The 23,471-nt window shown below is 35.7% G+C and overlaps 1 protein-coding gene across 4 annotated transcripts in view; it reads right to left on the minus strand.

Moving 5' to 3' along the window:
- Positions 1–23,471, minus strand: part of slc36a4 (solute carrier family 36 member 4) — a 200,829-nt gene that overhangs the window by 110,048 nt on the left and 67,310 nt on the right. The gene's annotated exons all lie outside the window — the stretch shown is intronic.

A 23,471-nucleotide genomic window follows, 5' to 3' on the forward strand; every position in this document is an offset into this window, starting at 1 on the left:
AATTTATGTGTGTAAAAAAATACCTTAATGGGCAACACAATTGGTTGAGTGGCCTCTGACTCTGTGCAATAATAGTAGTTCTCATAATTTCAGACTAAAAGCACCTGTCCCTGTGAAGTTCCTTGGTGAATTAATTTCAAGCAAATACTCAACTATAAAGACAAAGGACCTTTCAAGGCAAGTCAAGGACAAAATCATTGCAAAGCACAGATCAGAACAAGGGTATAAAAATATTGTCTCTAAACAAACCTGTAAGCAAAGACTACTCCGTTATCAGAAACAGGGAAAGGATGCCACTCTGAGGCCCTCGGCAACTTTGAAGGAGCTACAGAGTTTAATGGCTGCGATGGAAAAAAATGTCCATGAGTCAATAATATCCCAGTCACTCCCCAAAGCTTGCTGTGAGCTCCCCACATGTACTTTGCAACAAAGCCTCTAAGTGATACTGCATACATACGGCAAAAGGTTTTGTAGTTAGACGAGGATCTGGCATAAAACCAACACAGTGCATCACCCAGTGAACTTCATCCCTACTGGTAAACATGGTGGTGGCAGCATCATGCTATGGAGGTGCTTCCCCACAGCAGGGACTGCAAAGTTTGTGACGACGAAAGGAAAAATACATGGAATAAAGTAGAGGCAAATACAAGAGAAAAAACTTTTTCCAGTCCCATAAAGACTTAAAACTGGTGCAAAGGTTTGCCATTCAAACAGGAAAATGATCAAAAGCACCATGTCTGAGCTACACCGGATTGGATTAAGAATAAGAAAGTGAATGTTCTTGTCTGGCCCAGTCCTGACTTGAATCCTATTAAGAATCCTCTGTGAAAAGACTTGGAAACTGGTGTCCATAAATAAACTTGAGAAAGTAGTGATATGTGGTGTTTAATGAGATGTGGATTTTGCCAGCAGCCATCTCACCCTGCAACTCACAACTGGCAACCCCCTGAAGCTAAGCAGGTGTGAGTCTGGTCAGTACCTGGATGGGAGACCTCCTGGGAAAAACTAAGGTTGCTGCTGGAAGAGGTGGGGCCAGCAGGGGGCGCTCACCCTGCGGTCCAGGTGGGTCCTAATGCCCCAGTATAGTGATGGGGACACTATACTGTAAATAAGCACTGTCCTTCGGATGAGACGTAAAACCGAGGTCCTGACTGTGGTCATTAAAAATCCCAGGGTGTTTCTCGAAAAGAGTAGGGGTATATTTCTAGAACTGTAAAACAATCAGAACAAATTCATATTTATATAGCCCATAATTCATAGCACAATTCAGATCTCTTGGTTCACTTCTGCTTCTTCTTAAAAACACCCCAAGCATGAGAGGTGTTTGCTGTAAGATAATTATGGACATAAGGTTGGTGGCTATACACCACTGCTTGGTCCTCAACAGTGATGGGTGCAATTTCTTACCATTTAAACTTTGCTCCGTTATGAAGATCGAGGACATTGTCTTCATATTATACCTCGCATAGCTAGAAATTCATAGGCAGTTTAAACTAATTCACACTGACACTAATGAATGTCTATTGTTCCACTAGTTTGAAATAAACTATTTAAAGGACTAACCGTCAGCTTGATAGTAATTTTACTTCAGTGTTCTGACAAGAAGCCTGATGAGTTTATTGAAAATGTCCTTTCTGGCAAGGACTGTAATACATTTATAAACTCTAATGAATTACGCATCCTTCTTTTCCCTAAAGAGAAAAATATTCCATGACTTAATTGTGAATACTCTTATGCCCTTAGAGTTTCTTCCTCTACATGAGGAAATGTTAAGTATACATTTTATTAGTTCAAATAATGAAACAATAATTTGACTTAAAGTCACATTGAAGACACTGTCTTTTGTAGTATCATGCAGTATTAAAGTAATTCATTACCTTGAAATGATTTAATCATTGATTCCCTATCTCACCTTTAAGCCATTTTTACTCAGTTTTTACTCCTTTAGATTATAACACTGAACTCAAACTAATTCTACATTTACATGTCAAGTTTACTCAAAGCTAAGGTAGGAGATGGTAAAAAACGGATTGTGTTAACAGTTATTAAGCACACAAGGACAAGAGTCAAATCATTTCCCTTGTTTTTCCTGTCATTTGTTTTTCTGAGAAACATTGAATCATCTACCTTTGTCTGACATTTCAAACCATCCTCATCATGTTGCTGTAAACCAAATGTGTTTTATTCTGTTTTGCTTCTTGAGCCATGCCTATTGGCAAATATCCTTGAAAATGTCACATACGAGTGCACTATATTTTTCAAAGGTTGCTAACAGAACCTACCAGAAAGTTTCCTCATGCTTCATAGTTTTCAACCTAGTTGCTTTGACAGCACAGTTCAATAGATTCCAGACAATGCACACAGTTTCACAGCAAAACACAAATTCTATTCCAATGGCATTTAGAAGCTGCAGCTTATGCCACTGTGATTATAACCAAAAAGACAAATGTGAGTATGAAAATACAGCTGTTGATTGACAGTAGTCTTAATACACTAGTAAGTCAACATCCTGAAATTAGCAACATATTACTAGAAGTATATACAGTATAGGATATTCTAATTTCACTTGACATATTGGATCAACTTCCTGGAAATCAACCAAAGGTTGCAAAGGTATTCATGCCTGCATAACACACACTGACTGAATTGGCAGCTTTATTTCAAACTCATCTTTACATCCTGATGGAATCTGTATCATGTAAAATAAACAAAAATACTTGGATGGCATAAAGCTAAGCTACCCAGGCAGAATAACTTACAACTTACCAAACATACAGCGTTGCTTACAGGATATATCAACCATCTTTAAGTATATTAATATAATAGGTTTCCCAACAGCCACTATGAAGCTACAAAGCTACAGGATTTATCACTTTCAGATGCTCCCTTAAAAAAGTAATCTAAAGCTATCCAGCTGTCAATAAGTATTGTTTTAGGAAATTATGTTTAATATGTTACCCTAGAATAATAACCAGATTCATTTTGGCAAGTGCTCATGTTTAGCAGAACTGATGCAGCAAACAAAACACTCAGTTTTTATCTTGGTTATCAGGGGTATTTAGGCTGTCCGTATACACAACACTCCAGTAAAAGAAGAATAAAATATTGATCTGTATTCCCAAATGAGCTAAATTTTGATCCGTTTTGAGCATATGCTGTTTTTGGCAAAGACTAATATTCACTATACTTGCAAGCAGCTGTACTGTATCTCCCTGCAATTTACAACTGGCAATCCACCGAAGCAAAGCAGACGTGATCCTTACTGGCCTTTACCAATCATGGCCTCCTAATAAGCCCCATTTTATAAAAATCAATTTTCATCTCCCTATTATACTGAGGTATACATTGTGATTTATGTCCACAAATTTGAAACGAGCACATTTATCTTTTAAAAACAATTTTTTAAACTGTATTATTGATGTCAGACACAAGTAGAAAACTCTAATGTAGGCAATGGAAGCCACATTTTGTTCTATACAAATGCCAATGAGTAAGCTGAGGAACCCCTCTGTTCAAAGCTTCCATCCAGACATGTGATGATGAATTTTGGGGCCACCTGTGTTTTCTGTCAATTTTGTTCCAAGGCTGATTTTGTGTTTCTCATTTTATAGAGGCAATCGCCATTTCACAAGACCAGATGGCTCAGGAACTGTAATAGAGAAAATCTGCATTTAAAGTAGGAAAATATAAATTAATTGTTTTCTGCATTATTTTATGGAGGTTAATAAAATATTTGAAGCTATATCACACAGTGCTATAGGAAGCCCAAACTGTCACAGAAGGCTAGAAACTAAGATGCACAGGAAAAAAGAGAGGACATAGCAAACCTAGCTAAAAGAAGGCCTAAAAAGCAATAAAGAAACCCACTGAGATCCCCTTTTTTAATATAATTTCAACACAGCCACTGTCCAGGTTACAAAATTGTTATCATCAGAACCACAGTTTGAAATGGAAGACAAAGTCAAATTAATCATTGTTCATTCTAGCTTCATAGCAGTGGCCCTGACTGTAATATCTGTCAGGCACCTGCTATATATCAAATTACAGATATGGTCAAAGTTTCTCAAGCTTGTGGCAAGACACTTTTTTCCATGTTCAAAGTTTATCCATAGCATCTGCTGATTTTGTTATCCTCTGGGAGAGAAGATGCATCCACTCTACATAGCCCACTTTTTAGAATGTATGCATTCCAGAAAGGATCCCATTTAAAAATGTAATTTATATGAGTACAGTTTTAATTTACCTGAAACATTACAAATGTGTATGTATGTCTAATTTACACATTTCATTTTGCAAATGTAGTTTAAAATTAGAAAATATAGACTTTGGTTCTAGAAAACATACATATTGTCCATTACAGTTAAAAGCAACTTATGATGTACATGTACATGAATAGCTGGTTTTAATCTTTAAATTACTGGCAAAGCACACAATTCATGACTATCAATATACAGTAGGAAGAATATGCAAGGGTTTTTCTTTGTCTACAAAGCTTTTTGAAATGTATTTAACAAACAACTGCACAGAAAAAAAAATAACAAATGAAGGTCTTTGGAACTAACATGAAAGGCTTTGCAACCTTAACCTTTATGGGAGAAATTCACTCAGACCACTCAACCTCTTGTACATACAATAATATTTTTAAACATGCAGCGCACACAAAACATTCTTCAGGTATTCAAGAATACCTGAAAGAATGTCTGTGTTAGTTTTGTAAAACAGTCAATTCAGTAATTTGTAATCTTTTCATTTTCTGATATTCCAAATAATGCATGTGAATACTGTGGGAGACTGTTTTAACACAAGAGACTTCACCTTCATTGGAAAAGATGTTGTCCAAACACATGAGCTAAGGTCAAGAAACAAAGCAATTCAATCTAAAAGTCCTGTTGTTAAAGCTTCAATATTTTTCTTGATTAATGCATACATAGTTCATCCTCAATAACCACACATACAAAGAACATAACTACCTCCAGTTTAAAAATGATAATGAAAATTACTTTTTCTTTCCCCCCCAAAAAGGGTTTTCCCCAAAATCTACCTTTTTGGTATGTTTTAGATGTTTTATTGATTTTGAAGGTTGGAGCATCAGAATAGAAAATATGGTGAATTCTGAGTGAGAGCTATATAATATAATACTTGTTTTTTGAAGTTATTTAGTTTTAACTTCCATTAAGTTCTCTGGAAGGAATTGATTTTAACATCCAAGCTGGAGCTCAAAAGTTATTATAAGGGTGCTGTTTCATTGGCTGCTTCCCTGATTAAATTTTAATAAGACGGCTCCTGACTTGAATTCACAATGTTGATTATCATACTTTTCTCTTTAATCATGAAAAATGGTGGGCTTAATTGAAGAAAAAGTCCAAAGTTATCACCATACCAAATATGATGCATGTTAAAAGTATGCATTTACAAAAAATCTGATTTTAACTTATTTAAGATTTTTTTCAGACAGTTAAAACTATATAGAACCGAGTCCTCAGGACAAATTGCATCATATCATCACCTTAATCTTTTACATTCATGTATACAGAATGCAAACCATTCCTTAAAATTCAAAACCAGTGGTGGCTGGTTTCTAAGACAAAACCCATCAGCTTAGGAGACAGCATAATTTGCATTTAAAACGAAATTACAATAATATCAGGTATTATCAGGTTTTAAAGACTTATGAGAGACTCACTAAGAAGGGGAGCAATACTATCTTTGGGTTTCTCCCATTACCTTTTCTTATATCTTTATGGTGAGTTGTCTATCCAAACTAAGAGAGTTTCATCTGACATTTTGTATATTCGACTTTCAGAAAACAAATGCTATAACCATAGAAATTATAGCAGTAGGAATCAAACTTTATCAACAAACTAAGTATAATGAGAAGTGCATATTATCTGGGTATGGAGTTTGTTATTCTTTTTAATACTTCTGCTTTTAATGACAGTTCATATACCAAAACAAGGGTATTGGATCTATACACATATAAAGCTATCTTTCCTTTCTTCTGAAATTGTACCTCCATTGCTATGGAGTATGAAACTCTAAAGGATTTGCTCTGGGAGAGACTGGCATTCCATCCAGGAAGTATCCTACCTGCCAATTGTTAACACCTTCTACCAGTCTCAGTATTACACTCATTCCATTTGCAATGGAATAATTTAGAATCTGGAAGAACGGCAACAGTAACAACTTTTAATTTAAAAAAATCACTAAATATATATGTAAAAAAAAAGAAAAAATTAGTATACATATAAACAAAATTATATGTTCAGAATTATAGCAGAGAACATATTATTTACTGAACAGTGCAGTTTCAACACTGACATTGCAAAACATTGCTTCTCATATCATCTTAAAATGTGCTCTGTTAACAAAATGACAACACTCAAAATAGGTAAATTGGGGACTTTTATTCTATGTCTTGAAACATCACTACTAAAAATGATACAAGGCCTGTTTTTGCTGGTGCTTCCCACTTCCCACTTCCAGAAATGATCACAGTAACAAGAGAGATGTATTATATGGTGACAGGTGACAAGGGAGAAGGGATAAGCTTGGCCTGCAGTTTAAAGATACTGTTAACAGACATTTTGGCATATTTGGACATTAAATTGGCACTCTTAAATCCACATTGTTTGCACTGTCAGTGGGCATCTGCACACCTGTATACCATTCTCTAGGATGCAAAGGGATCTCTCACATGTAAACTTATGCACAGAATAAATGTAGAACTTGAATCAACCACCCTCTCATGATTTTCACAAGACTGACACTTTCAAGAAGATTTTGATATAACCCTGTTTGAAAACCTCAAGAAAGCAAAGCTACACAGATGTGTTTATTTGAACCTTGCGGTTTTCTTTAGCACAATCATAATAAAAAACAAAATAGAAAAAACATATTCACAATTCTGAAACCTTTAACATGTTCAAACTCCAATTGCGTAACTCTGTCTTCACCAGGCTAGAATATCAAAGCCCTGTATAATGTAAAACCAGCATGAAAATTTAGAACAGTAAAATGCTAATGACAACAAAAATACAATGATTACTTGCTGGTCAAATACCAGATTAAAGAAATGTATTGATGAAAAACTGACAACGTTGCAAATACGAAGATGAAAAGTAATACAGGATCAAACGTAGCCCATCATATGTGGTCTATTTATTAGGATTATGTCTAGTTCTGCCAGGTGCCAACCTGAATTTCCTGTACATGCTCATCAAAAGGTGAAAAACAACCAGCTTTATCTTCCCTTTGGCAGAATTTAAAAGAAGGCAATTGAATTGTCTTGATAAAATAGTGCTCAATGAGAAATTCAATGGCAGAATGTGAAGACAGATAAATCTTGAAAATTGTCAGACTAAAAAGTAGCAAAGAATGCTAAATTTATAAATTAGTTGACCTTAAAGTTCATATATTCTAATACACATCTCAAATAAAAAAGGAGCCATATCTGAACCTTGTAGACATCATGTGATGTGATTCGATTATGAACAGCGTGCCCTAGTTCTCGGAAAATATTTATTTAGACACACCACATCAAAAACCAACATAACCAAAATACCCAGTCATCAGTATTTCATGAACAACGTAGTCTGGGTGCTTTAGCCAGGAAAGCAGATTGAAGGGATCTAAAAAGACTGCCATTAGACAAATGCTCTTGAAACTGAGATATCTTTACATGCTTTAGCCAGAAAAGTCAGTTTAGATGTACAGTAAATCTATAACTCTGGGCAATGCATGTTTCAGTACTAATGATCAGCTTGAGATTCAACAAGCTCCTTTCTGGATAAAAAGATTAAAAGCTGAAAAAATATGAAGGTAGCAATTCTTTAGCAAAAGGATCAAGGGCGCAAGTGACCCTTGAAATTCAAGACAGCCAAGTCACAAAGACGAAACCCTGTGAGAGACATAAGGAGCTATAAGACATAAGGAGTTATTAAACCACTTGTAAGTTTACAAGTAGCCCTGCTACTGCTTAAAACATGCAAGAACTAAGAATTTGGGAATGCTTTAGAGCCAAGGCCAGCTTAATGTGTAAGTATCAATATCAGAGTGTATCTGCCAGATTTCAATCATACTTTTTTGTGCTAAAGGTGCAACACAATTTTCTAAGAAAATACGCACTAAGCACTATTTAAAATGCTGCAATGAGCCGCTAATGAGCCGCAAATATTGTGTTAAAAAAGGAGAACATTTGACACTCAAAAATATAGCAAACTCACATTTCATGCTTTCTCTAATCTTGTACTTACAGCAGATGAAGCTTTAATTAAATATCTTGGGCCAGAAAAACTAGCAATATGGAAGACATTAAAGAAACAATGAATGGCAGCTCTCTTCAATCCATTCTTCCCAATGGTCTTCTTACTATCCCGTCTCAATTAAATGTTAATACCAGTATTTATTTCACAGTTTTTTATATTCATTTTCTTGAATAATTCTTGAATAATTTTTAAATTTGTCCACTTTATTGAGGTATAGGAGGTCTCACTGAAAAACTCACAATTAATACTCATTCAACCCAAGCAGAAATGCATAGATACAGTAAAATATTTGTATATATATATATGAATCTGTAACTAATTCCTCAAGTCACTGTTTCCTGCTGTTTTTCTCCTGAAGCAGCATCCATCAGAAATGTAAGGCTCAGACATCTCTGCTTGTTCAGTCTGGTCTTGGCTGCCTGTGAATGTCAGCCTGGGTTCATCACATGGCATATGACTTCAGCGGTGTGGGATGCCTCCCGTGGGGATCGTTGCCCCACCGGTCACGGAAGAAGCAGATCTCCCTCCTCAGGCCATCTCAGCACCCGCTCATCAGGAGTTGAACTCCCTACTCAGAAACCGAAACCATCAGCACAGAGCCGGCCTGTTCAAACTGCAGCTGCAGGCTCACATCACAACCAGTGTTGCTGTCACTGAGAATTCTGAAGAAGAGGTCACCTGCAGCATGTGGGAAACAGGCACGGTCTATTTCAGCAGTCCACCCTCGTGAAACTTTATGTCGCTTTTTATTTTGTTTGCGTTTTAGAATGAGGCCACACTCTCAGCACTTAGAAATTAAAGAAGGTACTAAATTATTTTGCAAATAATTCCATAGTACAAACCATCCCTTAAAAATGAATAAAACCTGCACTAAAATGAAAAATCTGTTTATTAATGATGTGTAAGGCATGTTCATAACATTTAGATTCTAAAAATAACCTCAGTGCTAGCTTTTTGTTGAGATAACGTGGGCTGTTATGAGTAGAGATTATTGTCCAAACTTTACACTGACTTTCTTCTGCCGATAGAAAATCTTGAAATATCTCACTTGAGGAGCAGACTGTTGAACATTTCAATGTGTGGCATTATTTCATGAACCAGGAAGAGAAAGAAATGGAACTCGCTGTCTATAATAATGTTTTAACCTGTCTTTAATCATGCTCGGGTTAATGTATAGCTATGGATTCAACATTTTCAGAGGTCTTAGTTGTTCTAAAAATCTTTTTTTTAATCCTCTAGCATGTTTGTCCAAGAATGTCAGCAAGCAAAGGTAACAGGCATTCCTAGAACTACTACCACATTTCCAACTCATTTTCAACATTGCAAGGGTATCTTACTTCCATATGTGTAACAACACTCAGTAAAGATCTGTCTCCATCTAATGTTGAAATATTGATGTCTGACTTTATTTTAGCCTCTAAAGTACAAAACAGGTTTTGTGCAGTATGTCTAGAATTTTCCATGAGCACACAGCTCCCATTCTCTGTAAATTGTACTGGCTCCCTTTATAGCAGTCAGATTCTTCTGATCACATGAAAGGTACTGAAAGATTTTCCTCCAGATTATTATAAGGATATATTGCATGAACATGGTCCAGCTCTTAATCTGAGAGCTGATGATTCAGGTCTTCTTACTTGCCAAAGACCCAACTCCACTGGGCAACAGAATCTTCTTTTGTGCAGAATGACTTTTATGGAAAAAAACGTCCATATCCATTCCAGACTCAACAGCAGTCAACATTTTCAAAACCTACTTAAAGTTTTTCCTTAAATTAATAAACAAAAATTATTAACTTTTTCCAAATCATTTCACCAAATTTATCATTTCACAAATCCAAAACCTGTGCTTTTTTTCCATTTTAATTTGCTTCTCTTGTGTATCATATTTGTTTAATTATATGGTATTCTGAGTTAGATGAAAGGTGCTCCTTAGCAAAATTGTATTATTACTATAATGCTGTCATTAATTCAGCTATAAAAAGTAATTTGATATTATTTTTAATTATCTGATTATTAAAACAACTGATACTTTTGTGATCAATAAAAAGACCTTATAAAGTTACTATTACATTAAATTTTAACCATTTGCACCCATTTACATTCACTCTCTGTCACTAATTAATTCTGTGGTTGGTAGATTCTTACTCCTGCAGTGTATTTTACAGGCAGGACACAAGAGACCTGGGAAGGTTAAGAGACGCTAACCTGTGATTCTCCAGAGGAGCACTGACATTTGTTATCTGCATCAACAGGCAGCTCAACCACAGTACAGCTCCAATGAAATTACAACAAATTACCCTGACGAATTAGATTTCAGTTAGTGTTACGTAAAAGCTATGAGACTGTTCCTGCACTTTATTTGTACTAAAGGACACATAGTCCTCTCTTTGAAGGCAGTCAGCTCATGTAATAGTTTGTTGGGCCAGAAGCAAAAGGTCCATTTATTCATCTATCTATGTGTAACCTCTTTATTCAATTGAGGGTCGTGGGGGAGCTGAAGTCTATCCCAGGAAAGCAATGGGCACAAGACTGGACACACACTGGATGGGATGCCAGTCCATCACTAGGCAAACACACACTCACACCAGTTTTTAGTTAGAAGCCAATTAACCTATCGGTATCTCTTTGGACTGTTTGGGGAAACTAGAGCAGACGGAGTAAAACTCAAGTAAACACAGGGAAAACATACAAACTCCACACAACTAGCACCCCAAGTTGGGAATTAAACCCAGGGCACCAGCGCTGAGAGGCAGCAATGCTAACCACTGCCTCACTGTGCCCCCCATAAGCAAAACATTGAATTAAAAAATAATAAATTATTGATGTCACCTTGAAAGCTTTCGCATTTGTTTTACATTTGTTTTCCTTCATTACATTCATAAATATTAATTGAAGATGCACTTAACATCTCGTGAAGGAAAATGTCAGGAGAGATCAACATGGTCCTCCAAGCAGGCTCCAGTGTCTTTTTTTTATTTTAAAGGTAACATTTGGCACTTCTGCTAAAACCGTCTAGCAGCTGATCATATATACACAGTTGCTAATTCAAAAGGTTTGCACTACATGAAGTAGTAGATTGTTATCAGTACAGACTATTATTTGTACAAATCTATCCCATTGGAAACTACGTTACAAGAAACTACCATACTAAACTCTGATTTATAACTCTGAGCTTACTAGACTTTTTACTCAAGTCTACAAAAATGTTGAATACTGTAACAAAAATGTAGCTGTATTTCGGTTTTAATTTCTATATACAGCACAGGTAAACAAAGATAAGGATCGATAAACAAATGAGCAACATTGATTAATGTTTCATTTCCCATGGGAAATAATTCCAAACTCATGCTGGCATATTTTAAAGACTAAAGGATAATAGTACATTCGATTATTAATAAATTGAATTGATCGGAGTGCATGTATATATTCAGAAATCTTTAAAACGATCACACAATCACATTTTGACATCTAGCCTGGAATGAATGACTTAAAAATTTCAGCTTTTAGCGGGCTCTTCCGAATAAGAATGTGATTTATCATATATTGGCAATATTAATTTTATTACCCAAGTCATTCCTGATGTGTAGCGTTCTCACCCTCAACACCTGTTTGGACCATCTGGCACGTTGTTTGATTTAACAGTTTTATTGTTTCCTCAAGAGAAATTAACAGCGAACATTTTCTTACTCCAGAATGACACACACATGGCTATATTTCCTAGAAATCATTTCCTTCTGTTTTTCTCAAGATCAAAGACCTGATGGGCCCATTATGTACTATAATGTGTTATCAAGATATATTGTTACAATACAAAGTAAAAAGCTTAATACAAGCTTAATTTTCTGATATAACATTAACACAATTTATTTTTAGGAATACAAATGCCCAAAAGTTTAATTCAGCAAATAAAAATTAATATAAGGATGTACCCTAGAACAAAAAATGTATATTCATAGGAATATGTTGAGAAGGCAAACCATCTCCCATTTATTCCATGCTGAAAAGAGAAGAAAAGAAAGATAACATTTTGGCTGTAGAGCCTTCTTCACACCCAAAGAAGGCTCCACAGCCAAAACATTGTGTTTTTTTCTTCTTTTTTTAGCATGGAATAAACCTTTACTTGTTCCTTTGCAGCCTACGCATGCTGAAGCAGCTAGGAAAGCATTAAAATAGTTATAAAGAGGCGGGTTTTAAATAATGCAGTACAAAATCGAAAATCATAGGAGCTGTGCTACATCATATGTAATATTATGTTGATTATTTTGTTGATAAGGTGACTTAAATTTTATCACTTAATCCTACATCCATATTTTTACCTTAAGAAACTTGTTTACATTAGGGTTTATTTTATTTTCAGTGCTAACTCCAGGCTCTGTGTGATACACAGGCATTTCACTGCCATGCTTTCATGTTGGTAATCTGTAATCACTGATTTTGTTTCTCCTTTCATGTCTTCATAGTTGAACTATTAGGCAGTTAATCTCCCATGATCACAAGTGTATATGTCAGAGAAACTTGGCTTACGTTTCACAGATGGGAAACAATCAGTTTTAAAATAGCACAATGGGAAAGTGTAAAGGACACACAGTAATCACGCCAAGCACTGTTGCATGATCAAACAGCCTGATCCATTTGGGACTGATAAATAGATATGGAACCATTCTTGTTGCAAATCACCGATCCCAAATCCAAATTCTTTAAGCTCTCAGCAGTGCTACCTCTTTTTGCAAGTAAAAAAAGGTTTTTGCATCCAGAATTAAGCATTTCTAAAGCACTGGGTAATTGTGCAGAACAAAATGAGTGGGAGTTTTCCTTCAAGTGCTTATTTTCTCGTCCTTCAAACAAATATTGCTTTGTGTCTTAAAGAGCTGAAATTAAGATTAATAAACTTAATTACAAGGGAATTAAGAAAATCATATCTGTGTTTACCAACCCACCCGCCTTGTATTGTCTGAGAACTTTTTTATTATGTATCCAGATATTGACTGTCAGATATTGTCAGATTGTGATTTCCCTTACATGACTCACCATTTAGTCACTTTATTATTCACAGACATAATGTCAAAGAAAAAATATTGCCTTCCCAACTTTTATACTGCACTTTATGTCCATGTTTTTCTTTATGGTCAAGATTTTCATTTTGTATGCTGTACTTTGGTGTCACTGGTTACAAAACCAAAGGGAAAGTTCTCCTCCTAAGCATACTCTTGTTGCTACATAAAAGTTAATGGCTCAAGCAGGACATTTGGATATACTGGGTAGGCATTCAATCAATTATAACACAACAGGAATTGTTTTATATCATATCACATGAATTGTTGTAGACACAGATAGAACAGATTTCTGTTCTAGGTACACTAGAATGAACATTGCTGTATCAGAAGTGCATGCTGTTGAACAACAGCAATCAGAACGTGTAAGAAAATATCACATATGTGAAAACCTGGATAAGAAATCTTGGAGTGAAGACCAGAAAGATGTAGAATGGCAGTTACCACAACTGATTACCTGTTTTTTAGAATATGGCTGATTTTTAAAATCTTAGATATATATAGCCCTTTTTTTACTTATCTAACCATTTTAAGGTTTCAGGGTCCTGCTACTAACCCTGCAGGTGATTCTTAATAACACCTGAAGTGGACTAATCTGACTTTATGTACACAGAGCAGAATTAGAAGTCTATTTAGACAATTGTGAAAATTGCCTTGCGAGTACTGTGAAATGATTTGAGATAATTAATACTCATATTCATACATACCCCTTAAAATAATCTTAAAATAGCAACCACAATAATTGCTTTTATCATGTGTTTGTGTCTGTGTGTGCCTTGTAACGGACTGGTGTCCATCCAGGGTGTATCCATGTGCCCATTGCTTATCAGATAAGCTCCAGGTCCCCTGTGACCCTGTATTGGATAAAGTGATTAAAAAATGGATGGATGAATTGATTTCTACATAACTGAAGAAGGACTACTTTTTACTAAAATATCTTTTAACAGTTCTTTTAATCATGTTTTTCAGCCAATTAAAACTTTTTGATGTTCAGCACCCTTAACTTTAAATTATAGTGAGTCCTCCATATACTTCTGTCGAGTATGTTTTTTACAGATTGAAGTAACTGTTTCAACCTTCACATCACCAGGCAAAAGGTAAGATAAATAATCTTTCAACCAAGTGTTTTTTTATTTTTAAAATGTAATTTCCTACAGAAGAAGAAAAAAGAGAAGTTCACAATAAGACAAGATTTTTGCATGAATCAATGTGGAATTAATTTCACCAGCCTGTCATCAGCAAAAACTATCACAAACAATACCAGAAAGCAGTGCATCAGCTTCTTTGCAAGAGTTTCCAATTATGCAAGAACACCAGACAATTCCACAGTTTTCATCATAGCAATGGTCTGCCATCTATTCAGCAAGCGTGCCTGTCCTTTCCCTGTCATGTAAAACAATCAAGTCACCACGTCTTGCTCAGTTATGCAATCGGGATTCATTTCAGGTACAAAGATAAAAGCTAATGGTTCATGACACTTGTTCCGCTGTAATCTTCAGGAAAGCTGATGTGCAAATGATCCATAAGTTAATCTTGGGTCAAATGTGCTGTAAGAGATGCATATATATTTCTACATAGGTAAAACTACTTTTTTTAAAATAAACACAAGTTGTTGTAACTCAAAGCACCATCTCTAACACTTATTTTCTATAGTCACAAATAAAATTAAATTTAGCATTATTACAAAGACCCATCTGGAATGTCAAAATTCAATCAAATGTATTATATACTGTTAGTTAATTAAAATTGACAACAAATTCATGTACAAATGTATCTTTCTCAATGTATGTTTTAAGGACAGATAGCCCCTACCAAGAAATTAACCACAAGTTGTATCTGCGGAACCGAAGTCCACCTTACTGGCTTAGAAGATTCTATCCATCACAGTAGCAGTTTAAAAAGGCAAAACCAATCAAATGAATGCATGAAAATATAATGCAAAAAGACTGCATAAAATCATTTGCATTATGAAATTTAAATAAAGAGCTTAAACGTGTCTCAGAAAAGAAACCCAATAATTCAATGCATCTCGCTTTTTAGCCCTAAAGTAAAGGCACTGTTCAATTTATTTTAAGGAAGTTTTCATCATCTTTACATACATACAGTAGCTGGTGTACTGAATTTATTACAGCATGCAGAATTACGAGTACTGTATTGGTGTTATACTGTGAAAAGTAGCACAAAATAGATCTCACACCTTTTTACAGGCATTATACACTAAGCAATTTAGAGGTTATTCACAAGGGATGGCCACAAAACATATTGTATACAAGTTTACATTAAAATTCAGGTACTTATAACTAAAATCTTTTTGATGTGAATAGGAATTTCTACTCCTGTCTGTAGGAGTTACCAGGAACCCTTTTCAGCACAGCTCAAAAGGTTATAAACAAAAGAGGTTGCTCTGCCTTCAACTATATCAAAGGGAATAACAGACTGTACATGCTGCAAGTCTTTGTCTTCTGTCAGGGTCATGGTTGTCAAATTCTAAAATACAGAAACCCTCAGGAGCCAAAATACATACTGTACATGAAAGCAATGGAAATTAGAAAAACTTAAATACTGAACTGATGCATACATAAATGAATGAACAAATGAACTACTGTATCCTTTTAAAAGAAACTCTGTAGGTGAACTATGAAATTTTATAAGGACCTATAATGTTTAAATTAATCTGTTAATATGACCTTTTCTTATGATTACCTTGGGATGGCATGCTGGTATTGACTTTAGAGCTACTGCTTCTGTGCTCCTCGATTTGGTTATGAATTCAGTTCTACACTGCAGCACCTTCTTTACGGAGTTGCCACATGTTGCCTTGGTGGGAAGCAATGAATCATCTTCATGTTGTACCCCTCGTCAGGGGCCAGGAATCTAATGATACAAATAGCAGACAAATTTCTAAGAGAAGCTTCAGAAGAGGAATCTCAAAGAATCCTATTCCAAGTCCCAAAGCCAAAACGATAGACAAAAAGCATATCACTGCCAGACCAGCTTTCTGAATATTCCATCTACATTTTGAAGCCGCCGGAGCAGCTCCATCGAAGTCCTGGCTGCTCACCACTGATATCTGCATAAAGGAAACCCCACACTGGAACAGGCAGACCCATACGCCATCAAAGGTTATGACTTCTTATGTTATCAACCACATTCTAAACATGGTCGTGCCACTTATGCCCGAACTGACATTGCCCAAGCAAGACATCTGGCCACAACCACATATTCTGACATTATAGTGGTTGGTGGTTTCCGATTAGCCAATGTCTATAAACCTCCCATTCAAAACCACCCCTCTGTCACTCCCAAACAAGTCTCCAACTATCTGCTTGCTATTCCCAAGGCACCCTTGGACAAAAATACGAAAGGAAGAGTCTGGGATGTATTAAGATACCACCAACAGACCCACAGAGAAAACACAAGCACTGTCCTTTTAAAGTCACAGAACTACAAAAGGTTTTGCGGGACCTGAAACGCAGCAAGGCAGCAAGATACAACAGCATCATGCCAGGATTTCTAAAAAACCTGGGGCCACAAGCTCAGTTCTACACACTAATTATGAATTCCAACACTGTCCCAAAGATATGGTGCAGAGCAAATGTCATTGCCATCCCCTAAACTTGGATAGAACCCCAAAATACCATCCAGCTACTGCACAATTTCCCAAGGAACGCACCACAACTGAACAAGTACTGTCCCTCACCACCTTCATCGAAAATGGCTTTCAGAAAAACTTCTGAAAGGTGACAGGTGCCTATGACAGCCTATGACACAGTTTGACAAGCATATCTTCTGTTGAAGCTCTTGAAGGGCACTGCCCCCTTGGGAATCAAAATGATCCAAACACTGCTGAGCAGCAGACAATTCAGAATTCACCCAGGACAGAAATCAAGTAGATGGAAATGACAGACAAATTGACTCCTTTAGGGATCAGTATTGGCTCCCACTCTGTTTAATCTGTACATAAATGACATCCTAGAAATCACAACCAAAGTTTATATATGCTGATGACATCTGTTTGTCAAATGTTAACACCTTGAGCCAGGTAATAAATGAGAACATATCAAAACCTGAACAGTACTGCAGCACACAGTGCCTCAAACCAAGCCCACCAAAACACTTTGCAGTCTATTCCACCTCCAGAATATAAAAGCTACAAAAAAAGCTTTTGATGAATAATCAGAAATTGCAGCTCCTTCCTACACCAACAAAGCATGGAGTAACCCTAGACAGGACCCTTACCTTCCTGGAGCACTTAAAGACAAATGCAGCTGAGGTCAAAACAAGGAACAATCTGATCTCCAAATTTGCTGATACAAGATGGAGCACTGTCACTACCACCCTCAGCACCTCACACTTCTTCAGCACATACCCAGCTGAATGCCACCATGCGCATCATCACTGGAACCCTACACCCCACCCCAATGCCCTGGCTCCCTGTCCTCGCAAACATCACTCATCCACACATCCAATGACTCGAAACAACCCACAACATGAACAAAAAGCTCCCCAACAAGGCTTCAATACAGACTCCACCTGGGCTCACTGGTGGGCACCTCATCAACCTCTTTAGTACTGGTCATGCTCCATGTCCTGCCATACTCTCTAGATGGGGAATCTGTGAAAGCCCTCTTTGTTAAATAATATACTACCCTGCTGTTAGAATGGTTTTTTCTTGGTGCTCCCATTTCCAAAGACATACTGGTTAGGTAAACTGGCATCTCTTAACTATTGCGGTGTGTCTATGTTCGTGTCTTGTGATTGAAAAATATTAAGTCACTGCCATAGCTAGGAAATGTTGTTCATCCATACATCCATCAATCCACTGTCTAACTGTTTTATCCAATATAGGATCAAGGGGGAGCTATAGCCTATCCCTACAAGCAACAGGCACAAAGCACAATACACAGTGTACACACAGACACAAACATGCACATGGTGTCCTTCCGCAGTTACTCTTGGATGTCTAATAAAAATATCACAATTCGTAGTATGTACTTTTACATACTCTTCATTCATATCTGCTCGCATGATACCCTGGACATGAGGATGATATACTAGGAAACCTCATGGAGAGCTCAGCCATTAGATTCACAGCCTTGTGGTGGCTGTGAGAGTGGCTGACATGCATCAGATAACTAAAGGAAAAGGAATCCAACAACATTTTATAACTGACCCACAAATAATGAGCTGAGTAGGTGGCTGTCTCTCCTGCTGAAATGTACAAAATTCCACTGCAAGAATGTAATTCAGGGGAAATTAAGCTTGGAATCTGCTTTTATAAGTGAAACCAGTTTATGATAGGTTGGAATAATCCATTAAAAGAGAGGCTAGGCAAAGCTTGGTGACAATATCAATGCAAAAGCAAAAATATACAGAATTTAAGAGATTTGGAAGTTAAGAACTATGTCTGGTTTTCCTGCTTTTTCCCTCTGGTAGCAATATTAGAGTTATATACTGTACATTTAGGAATAGGGGAAGGCTCTGAGGAACAGCAGAGTTTTAAGCAATTATAGTAACTCTCTCACAAGATCTCTAGTCTCTAATACACAATCAGTTATTCCCAGGATTCAAATCCAGATAAAGTACTCAGAAACTGAATTAATTAACTAAAATTACTTTTTCACAATAAATACTACTTGTGCAGTGGACAGCCCTGAGCCAACATGAATGTCAACAGCTGACTAACTCTTTGAAACAAAAATTAAACACTATTTAATACATTCAAACAGCCGCAAACAAAATTTCTCTTTCATTATTCATTGTTAACAACAGGATCTGTTCAAAAACAGTATAAATGGCAGTTTTATGTTATTTACAAATGACTCATTTTTTCCAAATTCCTCCAAACATAAAACTTCCTACTGTACCTGTATGCACAATCTAATACTATTAATCTGATGTACTGTATGTTCAGAGTAATAAAAAGATTAATGTATCCAAAGATTCATTTGCATTAACTATTCTCATCATTTTTTCGAAACATCACGTCCCAAAATCTGAAATTCAAAATCAAATTCAAATGAATTCAACCTCATAAAATAGCCCAAGACCTAAAACTCAACTGGATGAATATTATTAAATCAACAGCTTTCTGCAAGCAATGGAAAACAATCTCAGTCAAACTACATTATATAACTAGCAAACTTTTTTATTAATTTTCTGATTATGATACAAAACTCTTTTCTGCTTCTGGTAGACTATTTTGCAAGTGTTTATTAACTTAGAAGCACTGGGTATAAACGTATTGATTTCAAGTCAGATTTAACAAAATAGAATCCGTTTTCTGGTGTGTTACTGTTATTGATATAAAAATTTCTTTCACAGGAGGATTTTGTTTCAAAGAAGTTGTAGTCTGTTTCTTCTGGAAATGAAAGGGGCATGTAGTATGGCTTCAAAAGCTTCAAAAACTTAAGTTCATATTTATATTTATTCCTTGCATGGGAAAATAAAAACAAGAAAGAAAAAGTAAAAAATAGCAAATTACTATCAACATGTTTAGCACCTGCAACAACTTGACTTTGGATGTAAACTTCTCTGGAAATATACAACTGCCACTGATCCAACATGAAAATAATGTATATGTACTCTTTCTTAAAATAACTTAATTTTTCTTACACAGTGTGACAATTCTTTGGGCCAACAAAAAATACTGACAAGGAGAGTGTCAGACAAAACACTTCTTACCTGAATGGTTTGAATATAACTTTTTTACATCAATGTTACATTTAAAACACAATGAAAAGGCAATTTGAATAGACATTTTTCAGGTACTGAACATCACCCATTCCTCCTATTGCCAGTCAGCAAAACCTATTAAGTTTCACTTTGCTTGCTTTGTTGTTATCCATGTTTTCAGAGAAGTATCCAACATGAAACCAATTATAACCCTGGTGCTAACTGGCAATTCTATTAAAAACAATTAGCTTCCATGAATGGTAATCAAAACATCAATTATCTCATTTCAGGAATGTCATCCAAAGCACTTCAGAACTAATGGATGTGGGGTTTTGTTCCCAGCTGAGTGTGTCACATATTGTACACAGTGCAAAAATACAAACACTATTTCCACTTTTTTTGTCTTCCATTCATCACTAAATACCAGAGCATTTTAGGCACTATCATTTGACTTCTTAACTCACTGGTTAAACCAGACATTACCCCTCTAAACCTTCATTTTCACAGCGGAGCACAAGCTTCTACTTTTTAATTATCAGATTTCCTTTTTTTTACTATCAGCATTTGAAACCAAAGTCAAAATCAAATAAAATTTCAACAGTTTTTGTGCTGCATTCAAATCCAAAGAGCTACTTGAGAAATAATTTCTGCCAAGCATCCTATTCTTAAAGTTCAAAACTATCGGCAGCATTAAAGAGCAAAAAACAATTTCTATAAAAAATCTTTGATTTGTTACTGCATACTAATTCTGTTTTTCATTTAATATCTGAGGACACCATACACAGCTCCAAAGTCTTTTAAATGTAGTTATAGGAGTACTAGGATCTGGAAGACAATCACAACACACCTCTTCATGAATTTCATGAATAACGTTACACTGAAAACAAGATAAAACAAACATTGTTTTCCATCACTCAATGTGGTCTGCCCATACAAACTTGGATTCAATTTATTTGAAGCCAGGATTCAAGAAAAAAAAACAATGAAGAGGGATTAATTCAATGCAATTCTGAATACAGAACAAAAACAGCTGGCATTTTCCCTTGTCTGATATTTGTATTTTAATTATTGGACTACAGTTAAATCTTAGACATAGTTGTTTTTTCTTCTCGCTCATCTACAATCAGTATTAAGTCAACACCTTAACCAATAACAAAAGATAATTTAATTAGAGGACACAGTCCTGTTTAAATACCTGGACCTCTGGGAGAAGACATGCATGATTTTCACTTTGCCTAACAGACATCTAACACAAGAAACATATTTAGATCTACCAGTTCCTTGAAAATCTCAATTCCGTGTGTTTCTGTGAGTCAGATGTATCATTTTCATTTGTCTGTTTTCTAGTCCTTATGGGATTTTGATAGAAGCTGCAACCATAATGCTATTCACCAAAAAGTTTTGTTCTCTGTTTTTGTACACAGTGATGCAGGTTATTCCCTTTTCCTTCCGTTATGCAGCCTTGGGGCAGAATATGCCGGTGGCCATTAAGACCACAGGCAGAAAGCAATAGTGTACCTCTGGCTGTGCTGGAGTTGTGGTCAATATTCTATTATGCTTCAGTTCAGAATTTGTTATCTCATGCCTCTTCATTTTGGATGTCCCCCCATGTAATGTCACCCTGTAAACCTTGAAGTAACTAGAAAATGAGGCCAACAATGACCCCTGCTGAACAGCTGATACATTACATCTCACTGGAAAAAACAAGCAAACAAATGCACTCATTGTTAATTCGGCAGAAACAGCCAAGATGCTGATCAAAATCAAGGTTTCTAAAAAAATTACAGAAATAAGTTGATAAAGACAATACCTTTGTATATTTTCTGACTTTTAACAATTTGGAGTAGAAACATACAATATTTAAATGACCAATCAGCTGTATTAAAATCAAGTTATGGTTAATAGGAAGCCTTAGAAATATTCAGCTAGGAATGAAAAGCCAAGGTCAAAGGTTATTCATCTTGAGGTCTTACTTTTTGATTTTTAGATGTAAGAAGGTGCACATGAAAAAGAAAACTGTAGCTGGTCTCAGATGAATTCATTTTGATTTAACACATGCATGAGAAACTGGACAAATAATGTCTCAAAGCATGTCTCTTCCTTTCCCCCTCAAGAATAAAGAGCAGTCATTAAATTAGACATCCAGGTATGACCATCTCAGTTTGTCTGTTTTTCAGAGTATCAGTCCTGAACCTTTGCTTGACAAATCATTTCTGTAGTGATTGAAGCATGAAGGTTACACAAGCTAAAACTTTTAGACAGTTGATGCCAAGGAAAGAGAAGGAAAAATATGTTCCCAGGAGTTTCTTGAACTCAGAGGCTTTTCATGATTGAAACCTCTGGAGTAAACATTGCTGAACATGCATCTTTTGTAGCAAATGCAGGTCAACTATTGCTGAAGGCAGGCACGGTGCACACATAACGCAAGGTCACAAACAACTCTGACTCAAAATGTTTTAAACTGGTGAGTTTCAAATGAAATGGTACAAAATGAATGAATATGAGGCCTTAGGTGTAAGTTACCTATGGCTTCTGCACACATCTCCTCTACTTTGGATTTCCAACACCCAGGATCATCAGCTTTTATTAAGATAGAAACAAGTGCTCTGTATTCACTTCAAAAATAAATCCATGAAAACGGAGCAAAAAGTGAAAAGGAAGACTGGATTAAGATGACAAAGCACCATTTTAAAAATATGCATGAGTAACTCTATCTTGACAACATACTGTATACTGCATACAGTGGCCATCAAAAATATTCACCCCACTTAGACAATTTTTACAGTTTATTGTGTTATAAATGAAATCATGATGTATTCAACTGGGAGGGTTATTGATTGACAGAAAACACTCTTTGATGTCAAAGTGAAAATAAAAATCTATGGATCCTACTAATTATAAATATTAAACAGAAAATAAGCGATTGCATAAGTATTCGCCCCCTTTACTATGACACACCTAATGAAGGTCTGGTGCAAACAAATGTCTTTAGAAGTCACTGCATCCAAATATTATTTAAAATAATCAAACTTTTTGGACTTTGAATTTTTACCAATATGTTATTGATTTCTTTTTTCTTTTCGTTATCAAGTACAAAATTAGACAAAACAGCAATACAGATTTGTTCAAGACCCTGAATATATTCAGTAGAATACAGTACATTGTACTGCATGGTTGATTCAGCACTGCAGCCCTTTCAACTACAGCTACAAGATCACAGTAGTCTACAAGACTGAAAACTAGCAATAACAAAGGCTTTTTTATCCATTTCCTTTGAGATATCCAGCTTATGTAACTTAGTCATTATGAAATGTCTTTTTGACATTGTGAAATTCTTTGCACTGTTTTTTTCAGAGATCAAAATCATTTCACGTCTCATATTTTACTGCATAATATTTAGAAAAAAACTTACTGAATAAGAAATAATTCTTTTTTTTCAAGCAATAGAAGTCTTAAATGTACTTTGTTTTGTATATTCGTTG

This window comes from Lepisosteus oculatus, chromosome 5, assembly GCF_040954835.1.
Source record: "Lepisosteus oculatus isolate fLepOcu1 chromosome 5, fLepOcu1.hap2, whole genome shotgun sequence".
Classification (NCBI taxonomy): Eukaryota; Metazoa; Chordata; class Actinopteri; order Semionotiformes; family Lepisosteidae; genus Lepisosteus; species Lepisosteus oculatus.